Source organism: Trachypithecus francoisi, unplaced genomic scaffold (genome assembly GCF_009764315.1).
Source record: "Trachypithecus francoisi isolate TF-2019V2 unplaced genomic scaffold, Tfra_2.0 Lachesis_group13, whole genome shotgun sequence".
NCBI lineage: Eukaryota > Metazoa > Chordata > Mammalia > Primates > Cercopithecidae > Trachypithecus > Trachypithecus francoisi.
In genome coordinates, this window is record NW_022681458.1 from 111545506 (window position 1) to 111564141 (window position 18636).

Genomic DNA, 18636 nt, shown 5'->3' on the forward strand with positions numbered 1-18636 from the left:
CTTTGGGAGGCCGAGGCAAGCAGATCACGAAGTCAAGAGATCAAGACTATCCTGGCCAACATGGTGAAACCCCATCTCTACTAAAACTACAAAAATAAATTAGCTGGACGTGGTGGTTCACACCTGTAGTCCCAGCTACTCAGGAGGCTGAGGCAGGAGAATCACTTGAACCTGGGAGGTGGAGGTTGCAGTGAGCCAAGATCACACCACTGCACTCCAGCCTGGGTGACACAGCGAGACTCCATCTCAAAATAAATAAATAAATAAAAGTCACCACAAATAGTGTTAAACACCAATAATATGCTAGAGGAAAAGATTTCTAGCACATATATTTACAGCGGAAGTAGACTTAAACACTAAATAAAGAGACTAGCAGCCTCCTTCATGACATGATCAACCAGTATACGTACAGTCCTGCAATATGCAAGGTGGGGCATGGGGGTGGGGCATGGATGATGGGGAAAACATTGGAATCTTTTCTTGCTATTCCCATGGAGAAGCTGGGACAGAGATGGGTTCCCAGTTTTTCAAATTCAGAGCTGGAACTCCAAATATGTTTTCCATGAAAAGTATTTGGTAGCCTATTGAATCCATAGCATGGCAGACATGGCTGGCATCTTTGCAAGTTGGCAAGAAGAAATTCCTCCTTAATCTCTACCAGAGATGGTAAGAAGTGAGGCTTCCTGAGAAAGTCATAGGAAATTCCCTACTATAGAAGAAGACACTGGAGCCACAACAGCCATTTGACTTTTCTAGATCACCTAAAATTTGTCAACATTTAAGTTCACTGGAATGTACATAATAGAAACCTTCAGTTAACTGGATATTTGGCATGGTTTCTATTAAGAGAAAAGAGAAGTGAAGAGAAAACAAAATCTAATATCCAGCCTTGATCTAAACATGCTTCTTCCAAAAAATTCCTGAGTACAGTTAACATTCATCCCAGTTTCCATTTCCATTCACAATGACAGACTGAACAGTGAGATTTAATGATCAAGACAAAGATCCTGGAAAGGCTGGACAAGTTTAATCAGCAAAAATTAACTTCTGCTCCACAAATCGTAGTTATGAACGCAGGACATCAGACACAAACATTTTGGAAAGATATTTTAACAACGAACAATTGAAACAACTGTAGCATGCTTAAGTTGCTTTCGGAAAATATACTGAAGCTTGGAGGATATTTAGGAGTGGACAGTCACATTCCCACACATCGGCTACTATATAATGTTGGGGAAAGAGGCAGAATCTTGCATTCCTGAGAGCTTCTAGGTAACATAGCTGAAGTTTGGGTCATTATACATGTCGAATCAAAGGAAAAGGCAATTATCCAAACAATTTAGCCTTTTTTCAAACCTCTCACTTGAAATAACCTGATAATTACAAATGGCTTATTTTGTACTCTGGGCATATTTTAGGTGTGTGTTTGAATTATTCATATGAATTCTTCCATTGTCCATTTCCATTTTCCTATGTGGAAATATTGCAAGGCTGACGTGATACCATAGCAGAATTCTAAGCAAGTGTGTTGACAGTGGAGTCCTGGATTACGGATGAAGGCCCCAGAGTTGGGGGAAACATTGACCAACTGGACAGCCAGTGACTTCTTCATTTAAAGACCAGACAGATAAAGTACAGCTCTCTCTGGCCCTGTGGGGGGCACTGTTTTTTAGAGTCCAATCAAGATATTAATGGGATTCTGCAGGATGCCTCCAGTCCAACACTTTGCAGCACGCAGAGCAATAATTATGCTCAATTACAGCCTAGCATGTGGTTTCTGGCACCATAAAAATCACCTGTGTCAAACCAATCTTCAAGGCAAAGAAGGGCCTATTTTGGCGCTCTTCTGCACTGCTAAACAACAATCCCTAATTTCGTATCCAGAGCGCTTCCACCATTTCATATCTGTTACCGGCTGCCATGAAATCCCAGGACTAACATGTTCAGTGATGGCATCAATATTTCCAGGGAGCTTCAAGACTCAACCTGATTCGGGGATGAACAAAGGATTCTCACTGCCCCTGTCTTATAAAAATGGATCCCTGTTGAGGTCATATGATGAGAAAATTCAGAAGCAAAACAGAAAACAGCCCACATTTGGGAATGGATTTATTTTCATTTTAAGGTTTCAGTCAAGCCTGCTTGTTTGTTCCTTCTTGCAAGCACACACCCACCAGCTGTTAAGAATAAGAATAGGTAAAGCCAAGCCAAATAAAACAAAAGCAGCCCAGGGTCAGTAAGGCAGCAGATGCAGAGGCCTGTGCCACCAACCCAAAAGGGGCAGTCTAGATGAGCCACAGCCTTCTCCCTGCCTGCAACTCTGGGCACAGAGATGAATTTCCAAGGCTGGGTGTTGAGATGCATTTTAAGAATCTGTTCATGCTTTATAATACTGAGAAGGCTGCAAAACCATTGGCTTCTTGGGTTCCATTATCTAAAATGTACTCACACTCACATGTTTCAAGCAATTCCAGTTTGGACTGATGATTTAGGAAGCCTCTAATTTCACCTTAACACTAGAAAGCAAGATTCATCCAGATTCAGGAGAGTCTAATGTAAAGGAAAGGGAGGGAGGGTGGAACACTGGCCAAGAAACTAGCATCGAGTAAATTACAGGCATGACCAGCAATCTACAATGAAATAACTATAAATGTCTACAACAGTAAAGCACAAAATTATGCTTCTGTCCCAATAAAACTGTCATAAATGAACCTAACATATTGATCATCCAAGGGACTCCACTGTTCTCTAAAATGTTATATAGCGCATAATAACCCTATTATAAATTTGATGTAAAATTAATATGCCAGCTTTAAGCATGAAACATTTTATATGCCTCTGTAAAATTAAGAGGCAATTGGAGGATCAATTTAGATGTCTTGAAATCAGAAAAAAAAGATGTCAGCTAGGAATGTCTGAAACATACTGGACTTTTGTTTCAGAAATCAGCCAGCCGTAGAAACACTCAAAATTACCCCAATGATTAAACAGCACTTTTTTGACAAATACACCCTGCAGTTCCACAGATCGCCATTAGGTGATACGAATCTGCATGGAAACCACTTAGGGGGCTCAGGAAACTCAAAGGGGAGTCTACATTTATAAGATTTGAGTCTGAAAATAATTCCAGGCTGAAAGGCCAACACGTCTCATATTAATTGTTTATGAAGTGAAGTGTGTCTACAAAACAGTGCCTACAGCAATTGGTTAGCAGGCCAGAGGCTCTATGTGAAGGTCCTCCAGAAGAAAGAGCTGTTTAAAGCTAAAAATCATGCAGTTAGGGGCCAGGCGCGGTGGCTCACGCCTGTAATCCCAGCACTTTGGGAGACCGAGGCAGGCGGATCACGAGGTCAGGAGATCAAGACCATCCTGGCTAACATGGTGAAACCCCGTCTCTACTAAAAATACAAAAAAAAAAAAAAAAATTAGCTGGGCGTGGTGGCGGGCGCCTGTAGTCCCAGCTACTCGGGAGGCTGAGGCAGGAGAATGGCGCGAACCCGGGAGGCGGAGCTTGCAGCGCCACTGCACTCCAGCCTGGGCGACAGAGCGAGACTCAGTCTCAAAACAAACAAACAAACAAACAAAAAAAATGATGCAGTTAGGGAGGCTGGCTGGAGCAGCCAAGAGCAGCCAAGAAACCCATCTGAGAAGCGTCTGCGAAGCGTCCAAACAAAGCTCATTAATCTGAAGGCACCAAAAGAAGGTGTTGGTTGCGGGGATGGTGGGGGTGGTCTTTTCTTGGACAGAGAGCTTGGTCGTGTGTGGTTTGCACCTCCAATGCTTTTGAAAATGGCTATTTCCAAAGGGAAAGTGTGATTCCGAGTAGGTCAGTATTGCCTTGAGAAAGGCTGGTGCTAAGTAATACGGACAATTTCAAGTTTTACTTTCACAAGTAAAACTGAAAACATCAAATTGGTCTGAAGGGCTGTCTTCGTCTCTTTTCCATGTCTCAGGTAGGTGTCATGGCTCATGCCTGTAAATCCCAGCGCTTTGGGATGCTGAGGTGGGAAAGTGACTTGAGGCCAGGAGTTCAAGACCAGCCTGGGCAACACAGCAAGACTCTGCCTCTACAAATAATAATAATAACAACAACAACAACAAGCCCTGCATGGTGGTGTGTACTCCTAGTCCCAGCTACTTGCAAGGATGAGGCAGGAGGCGGGAGAATCATTTGAGCTCAGGAGTTTGAGGCTGCAATGAGCTATGATCATGCCACTGCACTTCAGCCTGGGCAACAGAACAAGACCGTTTCTCAAAAAAAGGAAAAGAAAAAAAAAATCCGTTCTCTTTCCTTTCTCAAAAGTTAGGCTCTCATGCTACTGCCAGCTCCTGTAATGTGTCTACGTGCCTAGCTCCACCCATGCAGTGAGTAGATCAGGTTTTCACCCTCTCCCATCAAAATTTAGCTGCCTTATGTCCCAGCTCTCTACGGTATTTGTACCTAAAAAAAGGAGGGGCAGCCAAGGCATTAATTGTTAGCAATGGCTTACTGGAAAGTCTTTAGCAAATCCATTTGCATTTTAATAAAAGTCTTTTAGGCCTTGGTAGAGAAGTTAGTAATGGGGGCTTTGGGGCTTTTAGAGAAATAAATTAGGACACCCCAGACATTTACTGCAGGGTCCTTTTCCTTGCTGGTTCCTTAAATGCTCTGCTACCAAACACTTCCAGAAGTCTATTGTCGCCTGTGGCTTGAGAGTCCTGGTAGAGGTTCCCTAACTTGACTGTGGCAGGCGCCTCCTAAGAGCAACCGAGACGAGCTCAGCAGTTCTTTCCCACTCCTTCCACCCTCCCTCCAGTGACTGGGCACTGAGAATGATGCAGAGGAGAAAGGCAGGGAGAGAAATGATTTGCATCTTAGACTGGTGCAAATTCACACTTTGTGGAAAATTAACAGCTTCCTCACCAGACACCCTCCCCACACCGTGAGACAGTGAGACTGGATGCTCCTTAGCCTCCCCAGGGTGAGTCGAATGCGATCACACGAATATTGACACCCGAAACTCCCTAGGCCTAAGCATCCATTTGCCCAGTCAAGAATTTCAGTTCTCACAGTTTTTCTGCTCTGCTCCACACATTCCTGAGAATCACCAGGATGTGTCTTACATGTATCAAGAGTGAGCCTGGGCTGCCTCTCACCCTGAGTCTGTGTCGCTGTGGAGGCACCACTCTGCAGCCTTGTTCCTCTCTGCAAGCAGGCTGCTGCCTACACTGGCTTGGACCTATGTCACTAGTCTCAGAGTTTCAACAATGCCTGTTGGAAAGGAAAACCCACCTAATTATTGTATTCTTTCTAACTCACTTAGGAAGGATGCACAACATCTTAAATATTTTGGGGTTTTGGGATCCAGTATAACAGAACTTTCAGGCCACACAAAGGTTTTTCCCATAGCTTGTTTCATGGTAGCTATCAGGATGCTATTCTTAGAACTGAAGATTAGAACATGCCATCCCCAAATATGCCATTTTCGGGTGAAAGCAATTAAGAAACAGCCAATGCAGGAAGGGCTCTCTGCTCTCCTCCTTTCTGCCTAAAAGCAGTGTATAAATTTTCTGTGAGAAATTTGTTTTTCCAATACTAGGAAGAAGAAAACATTCTTATCACTGGAGATGAGAAGTCAACTCTGACGTAAGTCTGCAGAAATAAACCTTATGGAAATAACCCTTATTGTCCATTCATTTCTCCCATATATTTCCTAGATTTTTCCCCCTCAATTTACCACCCATAGAAGCCCAAATTCCTTTTCTTTGTCTAGTCACTTCCCCACAATTTATTGCCCTTTGTTATGATGGTACCATAAGCCCCCAAGTCTCACCACTTCCTTGAGGTTTTCACTTTTTTTTTTCTATGAAGGCCCCCTTCCTGTGCCACATACAAATATTAACATCAAATAAAATTTAAATGATTTTCCATTATTCATCTGTCTTTTGTCAGCTTAGTTCATAGATCTCAGTGACAACATTAAGAGGGCAGAGAAAAAGTTGTGTCCTCCCTCACTATTATCAAGCCCTACTAAAGAATATGGCCTCCCATGCAGGATTCCTTCTTTCGAGGGACTCACTGACCCCCCTTTTTGTTTTTAATTCAATTTTTAATTTTGAGTAGTCTTAGATTCACATGCAGTTGTGAAGAATAACACAGAGGGATTTTTGTACCCCTTACCCAGTTTCCCCCAATGGCAATATCTTGCAACTAAGTATAACAACTATACTTGCAACTATAGTATAACATGGCAACTAAGACATTGACATGGATACAGTTGAGATACAGAACATTTCCATCACAACCAGGGTCCCTCATGTTGTCTCTTATTCCCACACCTGATTCCCTTCTCCCTTTCTCCTCCCTAACCTCTGACAATGAATCTGTTCTCCATTTTTATAGTTTTAGCATTTAACAATTATTTATTTTTTATTTCAATAGATTTTTAGTTTTATCACTTTAAGATGATCCCTGAGGCTACTGTGGGACAATGGATTGCAGGGGGTGGGAGTGGAATGTGGACTCCAGGGAGAGGGATCCTGCTACCTTCAGAGCGAGGACCTGCCGGTAGCTTGGGCTGCCCTGTTGACTTCTCCTTCCAGCCCACTCTCACTTAAGGTGAGAAGCAGAGAGCAAAACATCCCGTTCAATCTTCCCATCATGGGAGTCCTTCTCACTGTGCCTCCTCCTGCTTCAGTGAAGCCAGCTGAGAGGCAGCTGGAGCGAAGACCTTCCTGTTCACAGGCACCCAAAGCCCCTGCTTTCTTTTTCTTTTCTTTTCTTTTCTTTTTTTTTTTTTATTATTATACTTTAAGTTCTAGGGTACATGTGCCACTGATCCTCTTTTAATCTGATCTTCCATTCAGACTTCCCTCCCAGGCATTGTGGAGTTTGATCTGCAAGTTACTTTCCACACGGTATTTCTGAAAAGGATGGCTTCATTCTTACAAAGTGATGTCAGACTTTAGAGTGCATTTATTTTAGAGGTGTTGGTCAAGACCAAATGCTGCCAGGGAGTCCCACTAGAGCTCAGACTCATGTCCTCAATCAGGAATTGGATTTGTCAATGGCATTTTGCAAAGCTCTTTTTTTTTTTTTTTCTTTTTCTTTTTTTTTTTTTGAGACAGAGTCTTGCTCTGTTGCCCAGGCTGGAGTGCAATGGTGCCATCTTGGCTCACTGTAACCTCTACCTCCCAGGTTCAAGCGATTCTCCTGCCTCAGCTGGGACTACAGCACATGCCACCATGCCCAGCTAATTTTTTGTATTTTTAGTAGAGACGGGGTTTCACCGTGCTAGCGAGGATGGTCTCGATCTCCTGACCTCGTGATCCACCAGCCTCCGCCTCCCAAAGTGCTGGGATTATAGGCATGAGCCATGGCGCCCGGCCCGCAAAGCTCTTTCTTAACAAAAGCTGAGACTGGTCTCAGAGAATGCTCCTGCAACAGCAAGAAGAGAAAAATATTCATCCCTGGTTCAAGGACCACACAGGCAGGGATCACGGTGGAAAGAGAGGGCTGATGGAGAGAATGTCATAGAGATCCATGTTTAACTCATTCATGTCCTCAGATTGAACATGAACATGCTTTGTTGTTGAGGGCCAAATGCCTCAGGTCTCCAGGATGTGCAGTTCAGATGCCCATCACTTTCCAGATGGTAGATTAAAAGTCTCTGCTTCAATATCGAGGGTGGTGGTTATATTACTGAGCGCTATACACTTAAGAGCCTCCAACACATGATTGTGGGTGTCCCACAATAAAACACTTGCTGCAATCTTCAACCCCAGACTTGGCTTGAAGAGGAAGATCCCTTCTGATGGTGAGGAGGAGGATGCCGAACCGTCCAAGGTCAAGGTGGAGACCCTGCGTAAGCTGTGCGAGTCAACACAGGCAGGACTCCTTGCACCTCAGAGAATTATCTGGTTGGGACTCTATAGGCCATAAGTTTAGAGAAGGTACTGCCCAAACCCAAGTAGATCATTTCTTGCGCAAAATTTGAAGACCCAATGAAGTGAAAACACCTCTCATTTTGCTCTGGTTGTGGGAAAGAGGTGTCTCCTATTAGCATATAGCAATGGTATGCCTAGCAATTTAGATGCTAGGTTGCCTGGGAGCAGTCAGGAAACATGAACAGGAAGCAGAAGAGTCACCCCATTCCCTTGAATAAATGGGCTCTGATGACCCTGGAGGATGGAACTCTAAGGGGAAACAATGGAGCAATCAGACTGGGCCCCAGATGTCAGCAGTGAGAAAGATGATGAGGCCAGGTAAGGTCCAATGCAGCACCCAACAACCTCTCTCATTCCTGATAAAAAGATGGTAAGGGCTCCTTTGACTCTCAGCTTATAAAGATTAGGCTACATCTGACAGGCTATCCAGAGGTGAGATTCTGGGAATCTGAGTCTGGAGAAAACATTACTGGAAACTAGGATCAGGGAAGAAGCTGTCCCCTCTGGTCATCCTCAGCCTTCATTCATGCTGCTACCAGAGAGCGGGTCATACAGACTCGGAGCATGACATCCTCAATGTTAGAGCTTGTCTGGGGTCACCGCATGGTGAGAAAAGGAGCCAGAACTGGATAGCAGAGGCCTTGGAGAGGACACAGGGAGAGATGTTAGTTAACATTCAATAAGGAGGCTGCCCAATCCATACTTGAGCATGTGAAGCCTGGCATCACCTGATATATGGAAATATGACCCTGGGGACAGAGTTCTGAGGCACAGCATAGCAAAAATCATGTGTGTTTACCTCCAAGAAGAAAAGTTCAAGGGAAGTTGGTAGAGACTTTTGCAGGTACTGTGAATAATACACTAGGGAGAAAGAGAAATAAACATTCTGTGCCCTCTCTTGGGGGCTATATTCTTCCAGACACTTGGTTGCAAGTAATAACAACCCAGACCATCTTAAGAGGAAAAAGAATAATGTATTAGCTCATAGAATTGAAAGCACAGGAATAAGTGCCTGTTTCAGGCAAAATTAGATCCAAGGCCTCCAACAATGTTTTCTGGAAATTGTTGCTCTGATTCTGCTTTCCTCTTGATGTGATTTGGATGTGTGTCACTGCCCAAATCTCATGTTGAATTATAATCCCCAATGTTAGCAGTAGGGCCTGGTGGGAAGTGATTTAAATCATGGCGACAAATTTCTCATGAATTGTTTGGCATAGTCCCCTTGGTGCTGTCCTCAAAATAGTGAGCAAGTTCTCGAGAGATCTGGTCATTTAAAAGTGTGTGAAACTGAGACAGCCAAGGGGTCCCCAGAGAAACTCCAAATGGCCTGCACACTGGGAGGGGTGCACACTGGGGTGGAGCCTCAGGAAGTTTGTGCTGTTTGCAGCGGGAAGGAGCCTGGCCCCTCCTCTTCCTGGGTGGAACATGGGATTCAGTCTGCGAGGCAGGAAGCACACTAGCAGGATTCTGGCTTTGTAGAAGGTCCCTGTTGGGCTTTTTTTCCCTTTTGCCCAATAATTTCCATTTATTCTCACCCTTCAAAGTGTCTGCAAGCCTGATCTCTCATGGCCATGTGACAAGAACCCAGCTCTTAGCTGAACTAAGGGAAAAGTTCAGCTGACACCTGTAGGAGGGACGAGAGCTCCTCTTTATAGGACTGAATTGAGAGTGGGAGGGCTTAGATCTCCAGAGGAAAACAGGTGCACTGTTACTCAAAGAGGAAGTGTTGGGAAGGCGAACCAAGTGTTCACTCACCCAGCGGCCGAGGAAGCCACTTCTGCCATAAAATTGCAATACGGGTAAATGCTGGAGCTCTGAACCCAGGCAACGGTGGGCTTGAGTCCTTATGACTTATTAGTATGAGCTCAGTGAATGATTTCACTCCTCTAGGCCTCAGGTTTCTCACTGTAAAGTGAGGGTACTGCCTTCTTTGTGGATATACTGGGAGAGTGAAATGAAACAATATTAAATATTCATTCAATGCTAAATACTAATAGTACCTTTTCCCAACCTCCCCTAGCACCTTCAGCTTAGACTAAACTGAAAGAAAGTAAAGATTTCGTCTGCTTTCTTCATGACTATTTCCCCATTCTTCATAGAAAGTAGGCACCCTGGTATACAGTTGCCATAGTGTCAACATTTGTTGAATAAATGAATGAATGATGACAAAACTAATAAATTTCTGGGGAATTTCTACTTTTGAAAGATCAGCTCCCAAGCCCTAGCAAACAGAATGAATTATCTCCTCCTGTGTGTCTGCTGGTATTTTTAATTAACTCCTCTTCCAGCTCTTATCAGCCAGAATGTGAACCAGGACTGTGTGTGACTCAACTCAAGATCCTACTGCCTGGCACGCAGCACAGTTTGTGTTGCTGAATAAAAAAGATCACCTAGTCCAAATGCCTCACCTCACAGATGTTGTAACAGAGCCCCAGAGAGGTTAAAGAATTTGCCAAAAGCCCCGCAGCTTACCAAGTGAGCCATTACTTCTAGTCCACAATTTTTTCTACTTTATACTCAGTACTGTTTTTTTTCATGCTGCCACAAGCAATGCACGCTGCCAGGAATGAAGCAAAGTTCTTGGTCCTCTGGAAAGGAAGGAACATCTTCAGTATGAAAAGTCATCATCTGTAAAGAGTGGCATCAGGTACCAAATGCAAGTGTACGGGTCATTCACTTGCTTCATACCACATATAAACCATTTTTAGTCTCAACATTTTTATTTTTATTTTTGTTTTTGCAACCTTTGCTTCTTTCCAATAACTCAGGCAAAGTTCAGCCATTCCTATCCACCCTCCCCACACATGCATCCCCAATTCCCAACTATTGTTGGAGGAGGCCAACAGGCCTTATTCGGGCTGGAGACTGAATGCTAAGCCCACAGCAATGGGTTGTTAACCTCCTCACACTATTTTCTGTCTGAAGGAAGAGGTCCCAGCAGGTACTAAACTGCATCTCCCCTTCCCTGACTGCTCCTAAACCCAATTTCCCAAAGTCCACGTGCCCTGTCCAATTAAATTCTATTCAAATGGGATCCACCAGAAACATATTCAAGATTATGTATGCCATTTTCCTTATTGGAGACTATGAAAAGACATTTCTCTTATTCATTTACTAATTCGACAAACATTTTAGCAGCTACCTGTACTATGTGCCAGGCACTGAGCATACCAGAACAGATACATGAATCATGAAGAATGTATGCAGTGGCTAAAGCAACTATGTAATCCCTTAATAGTTTTTGTATCAAAATCCCCAAAGCAGAGCTTTCTCATTCACCAACCTCTCCCCGCACCCCTCTCCCACAAACACCAATATTTAACTCAAAGAAATGTTTTGCAGAGCAGGTCGTTAATAGCTTTTTAATTAAGAGGAAAGGTTCTTTCAAGGTAAGCTGAATCTTTTGGCTTGCAAAATGGTGTTCTTATTATAATTTAAAAAAAAAGCAGGTAGTTCTCTCATATTGATAGAAAGAAGGTTGATTTGATGTTGATGTTGATGTATTCACTGCTTCCTTAATACCAGGAGGAAGGGCTGAATCTAAATTCAAAGTACGCGGAATGTTTTGATGTGAGAAGAAAGCAAAACATGTAAGACTCCATCAAAAATCCCGTTTGGAGGAGCTCAGAAGAGCAAGACATTTCTCCAAGACTCAGGTGCACAGCTAAAATAGCTGAATGAATTAACTCGGCTGTGCATAAACTATTTTTCTTTTGTGTGTGTGTGTGTGTGTGTGTTCAGAAGTTTTACTTGTGATAGCAAAAATTGAAAACAACTCAACTTTTCGTCAACAGATAAATATGAAAACACATTATGATATATGCATACAATAAATTCCACTCTACAATAAAAAAGAATACATTTGGTACATTGTACTACACGAATGAGTCTCAAAAGAGTTATTCTGAGAAAATATTTCAGATTTAAAAAATGGTATCACACTGCATGAACAATTTCATGTATTTAAATTCTACAAGGAGACACAAAGCAGTAGCGTGATTATTGGGAGAAGAGGGAGGTATTACAAAGGGACACGTGAAAACTTTTTGGAGTGGTGTATATATATAATGTATTGATTATGGTGATTATGATGAGTATGTATGCACATTGAAACTTACCAAAGTATATATTTTCAGTGTGCAGTTTATTGTATGTCAATTATACCTCAACAAAACTGTTAAAATTATTTTGTATTGTGACAACTATTAAACATTAATTATGGCATTCCCTTAACCTCTTGCTAAATTTTAATGGTTTTAGGTAATAATAGTACATACTTTTCAATTGAATAAATATCGTTAAAGAAGAAAACAAATGAGTATAAAACAAATTAATATATCTTTTGATCCAGAAAGTTTAGAAACCTGATGGAAATCAAGGCAAGTTTTTTTTTCTAACTTTTATTTTAAGTTTGGGGGTACCTGTGAAGGTTTGTTACATAGATAAACATGTGTCATGGGGTAATTTTTCTTCCACTCTTATTCATAATGAATTCATTCATTTTGAAAATTTAGTGACCCTAACTTAGTAGTGTTAAGCCAGGCTTCTCGAATGTTCCCTAGTATTCCAAAGCTCCTTCCTTGCTAACTGTAAAAAAGTTTCCTTTTCAATTTATAAAAAGAGACATCTTGGCTTCTCATTTCTGCAAATATGTAACTTTCGAGTGAGGAAACTGAGACTCAGAGTGATTTGCTTAAGAGTACACAGCTAATTAGCTCTAGATCCAAGACCCAAACCTCTTAACTACAAATTGAGAATTACACTTAAAGAAGTCCATTCGATAACTGTATTCCTTGAAATTTACATAATAGTCTAACCAATTATTAAGGGTCTATTATGTACTGGGTACTTTACATATTTTTTTCATTTAATCCTCAAGTAAAACCTCCAAGATAGGGGTCATTAATGGATGCTGTTGAAGTGTTTAAATAATATCATTATATAGCACTTAGGGTGTACTGAATACTTCCTACATATTATCTCCAATTTTCACAAAAACCCTGCAAAGTATCATCAACCCTGTTTTATAGATAAGAGACCCTGGGTCTCTGAGGGATAAAGCAACTTGCTAAGCTCACGCAGCTAGGACATGAGTAGGGCTAGATCCAGATCTCAAAGCCTGTGTGCTATCCGTGAAATGCTGACCATGTAGGCAGCCATAGACCTATCTCAGCCCAAATAAATAGCATCAAAGAGTCTTTCTCTCAGCAGGCCTATTATACACCATAGAAACACTCCCCAGCATGAGGTAGCTAGCTACAGTGATGGTGCAACTGAGAAGGTAGGTGACCCTTCCAGGCAGGGCCGAGCTCTCAGCCTAGTAGTGCCATGTAAGGGGACCTTGCATTATGGTTCTGTCTGGGTCTTGGCTTGTCAGAGTCTGGAATTTCACCCTAACATTTCATTTAGGGGTGGCTGGTATCCTTAAATTTTTTTTTTTATTTTAGCTGTATCACAAAATAACAATCATAGAATGATTATAACAATGATGTACTGACAACTACCATTTGTTGAGTCCTATGTCATATGATGTGCTTTATGTACTTTGTCTCTAATTACTATGGAGATTGACTTACCTACCTAAAATGAAGCCCATTTCTCTTTCAGGATGCATCCTCCTGTTGAACCGTGGTGTTTAAGAGATTTTTTTCAGAATTGTTGCAGACAGAGGTGGGTTCCTGTCTCCTTCTACAATTACTTGCTGAATATCCTTGAGTGAGGGTTAAATGCCATAAAAATAACTTGCCAAAAGTTAATTTTCCTTATACATAAGTGACTATTTTAATCTGTTCAAGCTGCTATAACAAAATGCCATAGGCAGAGATTAGTTACTCATGGTCCTAGAGGCTGGAAGTACAAAGTCAAGGCATTGGTAGATTTGGAGTCTGGTGAGGGTCTGCTTCCTGGATCATAGATGGCTGTCTTTTTCTGTGTCTTCACATGGTAAAGGGGGTGAGGAATGTTTCTGGGGTCTCTTTTATAAGGTTGCTTGCACTTTTAAATGAGGGTCCCACGTTGTTGCCAAGTGTACAAAAATAGCAGAAAAGCTAAAATCAAAATGTTGGACCAAGATTAAATACAGGAAAAGACGTAGACAGCATATAAAAACAAGTATGTAGAGTCATGAATGGCTCAAAGTCAGACACAACACCATCACAAATAACAGTCTAAACACTGGTCATTTCTGGGATGTCTTCCGCAGATTAATCTCACCCATTGCATACAGATGCTTCCATTTTATCTTAACATTTCGAGGTGATTCATTTTATTTCGAGGACATATGTGCCATTCGTTTTCTTCCACAGCTGCACCAACATACACACACACTCGAACATTAGTCTCATCCAAAATTATATACACAAACAGACTGAAGCTGGGGATGCAGTCAGTCAGCCAGAAGTTGTTTGGTAAATCATCTATTCATTTGGAAGAAAAGTAAAGTTAGATCCCTATCTCAAGCTACTGAATAAACAAAATTAAAACTCCAAAATATAAACATTAAAAAAAAAACTATAAACATACCAGAGATGATACTTCAAGTTAGAGCAGCCGAAAAAGGTGGACAAATCCTCTCCCCACAAAACAAATATAAAAGTAAAAAGTTGTTTTGCTCACTTCAGCAGCACCTGAACTAAAATTGGAACAATACAGAGAAGATCAGCATGGCCCCTGCACGAGGATGACACACAAATTCACAAAGTGTTTCATTTTAAAAATAAGTATAAAACTGTTTAAACAAGCATTTTAGGACTGGAAATCAACCAAAAGCAAATAATAAACTAAAAAGGGTATATTCATGAAATCTGCCCAAATGTCATATAAGAACAGCAGAAGTCTGAACTTACTGATTATTTCCTCCTGTCATCTCACATCTATAGATATAGATAGATTAGTAGAAATTATCCTTTCTGCAGCCAGGCGAGGTGGCTCATGTCTGTAATCCCTGCAGTTTGGGAGGTCAAAGCGGGTGGACCACCCGAGGTCAGGAGTTCGAGACTAGCCTGGCCAACATGATGAAACCCCATCTCTAATAAAAATACAAAAATTAGCGAGGATGGTAGTGGGCGCCTGTAATCCCAGCTACTTGGGAGGCTGAGGCAGGAGAATCACTTGAACTCATGAGGTGGAGGTTGTAGTGAGCCAAGATAGCATCACTGCACTACTGCAGCCTGGACAAGAAGAGAAAACTCTACCTCAAAAAAAAAAAGAAGAAAAAAAAGAAAGAAAGAAATTATCCTTTCTGAAGAACATGGAGAAAAATGAACAGAGCCTCAGAGACCTCTGGGACAACATCAAGCATACAAACATACGTATAATAGGAGTCCTGAAGGGAAGGAGAGCAGAAAAAAGGTTAAACAAATTTTTTTGAAGAAATAATGCCCTGAAAACTTCCTAACTATGCTGAAAAACATTAATCAGCAGGTTCAAGAAGCCCCACAAACCTATGTAAGAAAAACACAAAGAGATTTGCCCATCATAGTTAAATTGCTAAAAGCCAAAGACAATTTAAAAATATTGAATGCAGTAAGAGAAACATAACTCCCATGAACAGAAGAAAAACAACAACATATTTAACAGCTGAGTTTCCATCAGAATCAGCGGAGGCCAAAAGGCAGTAGAACAACATATTCAAAAGACCCAAAGAAAAAAGTGTCAACCAATATGTCCAGCAAAATATCTTTCAAAAATGAAGGTAAAATAAATTAATTCAAAGATATACAAAAACAGGCTGGGCACGGCAGCTCATGCCTGTAATCCTAGCACTTTGGGAGGCCGAGGCAGGTGGATCACTTGAGCTCAGGAGTTTGAGATCAGCCTGGCCAACATGGTGAAACCCTATCTCTACAAAAAATACAAAAATTGGCCGGGCATGGTGGCAGTCACCTGTAGTCCCAGCTACTCTGGAGGCTGAGGCACAAGAATCACTTGAACTCCAGAGGTGGAGGTTGCAGTGAGCCAAGATCGTGCCACTGCACTCTAGCCTGGGAGACAGAGCAAGATTCTGCCTCAAAAGAAAGATGAACAAAAACATAATCTGTAGCTAGCAGAACTGTCCCATAAGAAATGCTAAAGGAAGACTTTCAGGTTAAAAGAAAATGATACCAGAAAATGAATCCACAGAAAGAAATGAAGAGCAATGGAAATGATAAATATGTGAGTTAACATAAAAGGCTGTATGAACAGGTTTTTTTCTCTTTTTTAATATGAGTTTGTTTTAAATGTTCTGTTCAAATATATATAAGTTCATATGACATATAAATATATATACATTTGTTAATATAAAATAGTTTAAAATGTTTTTTAAAATATTATATGATTGCATAAGGCAATAACTATATCACTGTTCTGTTGGATTTATGGCATATATAGGTATAATAAATATGGCATTAATGGCACAAAGAATGGGGAAATGGAGCTATATTACAACAAAGTTGTTAAATTTTTCAAAATTCCCAGTATTAAGCTAAAGTAGATTGTGATAAGATATATATTATAATCTCTAGAGTAACCACAAAGAAAATTAAATTTCAAAATGGTCAGTAAAATAACTTAGGACTTAAAATGTCTCACCCAAAAAAAAAAAAAAAAAAAAGATGTGTTTAACACAAGATTTTAAGCTAAAGTAGATTGTGATAAGATATATATTATAATCTCTAGAGTAACCACAAAGAAAATTAAATTTCAAAATGGTCAGTAAAATAACTTAGGACTTAAAATGTCTCACCTAAAAAAAAAAAAAAAAAAGATGTGTTGAACACAAGAGAAGGCAGCAAAATAGGATGGGGAAAAAAGACATGGGACATACAAAAACAAATAGTAAAATGGCAGATGTAAATCCAATCATATCAATAATTAAATTAAATGTAATGGATTAAATGCTACAATCAAAAGGCAGTCATTATCAACATGTACAAAAAAGCAAGTTCCAACTACAGTCATGTGCTACATCATGACATTTCAGTCAATGACAGGCCGCATATAGGATGGTGGCCCCATAGGATTATAAAGAAGCTAAACAATTTCTATTGCCTAGTGACATCATATCTGTGGTAATGTTGCAGCATAAAGCATTACTCGAGTCTGCGGTGATGCTGCTGTAAACAAATCTACTACCAGTCATACAAAAGTACAGCCCACATAATTATAGTGCAGTCTCTAATACCTGATAATGATAATAACTGACTGTGCTACTGGTTTATATATATATACTGTACTATACCTTTTTGTTGTTTTGTTATTTTAGGGTGCACACCTACTTTTTTTTTTTTTAAGTTAACTGTAAAGCAGCCTCAGGCAGGTCCTTCAGGAGATATTCCCGAAGAAATTATTGCTATCATAGGAAGTGACAGCTCCGTCCATGTTACTGACTCTGAAGACCTTCCAGTGGGACAAGATGTGGAGGTGGGAAACAGTGATACTGATGATCCTGACCCTCCCTGTAGGGCCCCAGACTAATGTGTGTGTTTGTCTCTTCATTTTTAACAAAGAAGTTTGAAAAGTAGGAAAAAAATTACAAATTTTAAAAATTAAAAAAATGGAATAAGGATATAAAGAAAGAGAATACTTTTGTACAGCTGTACAATATGTGCTTTAAGCTAAGTGTTATTAAAAAAAAGTCAAAAAGTTAAAATATTAAAAAGGGTATAGGCTGGGTGCCGTGGCTCATGCCTGTAATCCCAGCACTTTGGGAGGCTGAGGTCGGTGGATCATGAGGTCAGGAGATCAAGACCATCCTGACCAACATGGTGAAACCCTGTCTCTACTAAAAATACAAAAATTAGCTGGGCGTGACAGCACATGCCGGTAATCCCAGCTACTCGGGAGGCTGAGGCAAGAGAATCAGTTGAACCCAGGAGGCGGAGGTTGCAGTGAGCCAAGATTGTACCACTGCACTCCAGCCTGGCAACAGAGCTAGACTCTGTCTTAAAAAAAAAAAAAAAAGTATAAAGTAAAAATTATATTGTGCTAAGGTTATTTTATTATTGAAGAAAGAAAACTATTTTTTAATAAATTAACTGTAGCCTAAGTGTACAGCGTGTATGAAGTCTGCAGTAGGGTACAGTAATGTCCCAGGCATTCACATTCAATCACCATTCACTCACTGACTCACCCATAGCAACTTCTGGTCCTACAAGTTCCATTCATGGTAAGCTCCCTACACAGGTGTTACATTTTTTATCTTTTATATCATATTTTTACTGTATCTCTTCTATGTTTAGAAATGCTTATATAACCAAGTAGTTATGATATGATTATGTTACAACTTCCTGCAGTGTTGAGTACAGTAACATGCTGTACGGATTTGTACCTAGGATCACTAGGTTATACCATATAGCCGAGGTGTGTAGTAGGCTATACCATCTGGGTTTCTGGAAAGGTACATTTCTCAAAACATATCTCTGTTGTTAACTGACACAGAACTACATAAGCTGTCTTCAAGAAAAGCACTTTTAATTGAAAGACACAAGTAGTTACAAAGTAAAAGAATGGGGAAAATACAGCTGGCTCATGCCTGTAATCCCTGCATTTTGGGAGGCCCAGGTGGACGGATCACTTGAAGTCGGGAGTTCGAGACCAGCCTGGCCAACATGGTGAAACCCCAACTCTACTAAAAATACAAAAATTAGCTAGTCATGGTGGTGCACACCTGTAATCCCCACTACTCAGGAGGCTGCGGCAAGAGAATCACTTGAACCTGGGAGACGGAGG

The 18636-nt window shown here is 40.9% G+C and overlaps 1 long non-coding RNA gene and 1 other non-coding gene across 3 annotated transcripts; one reads left to right on the forward strand and one right to left on the reverse strand.

Moving 5' to 3' along the window:
- Positions 1 to 7269: 7269 nt before the first annotated feature.
- LOC117095099 lies at positions 7270 to 18626 on the reverse strand. Of its 2 annotated transcripts, none has more exons than XR_004441814.1 (4): positions 18575 to 18626; positions 14449 to 14557; positions 13507 to 13973; positions 7270 to 10514 (listed from the first exon to the last, which is right to left on the reverse strand). It is a non-coding gene; the product is annotated as an uncharacterized LOC117095099 (long non-coding RNA). The 2 variants fall into 2 exon arrangements; XR_004441815.1 differs by having other exon boundaries at positions 13503 to 13973.
- LOC117095585 lies at positions 14534 to 14640 on the forward strand. The gene has a single exon (XR_004442102.1). It is a non-coding gene; the product is annotated as a U6 spliceosomal RNA (small nuclear RNA).
- Positions 18627 to 18636: the final 10 nt, after the last annotated feature.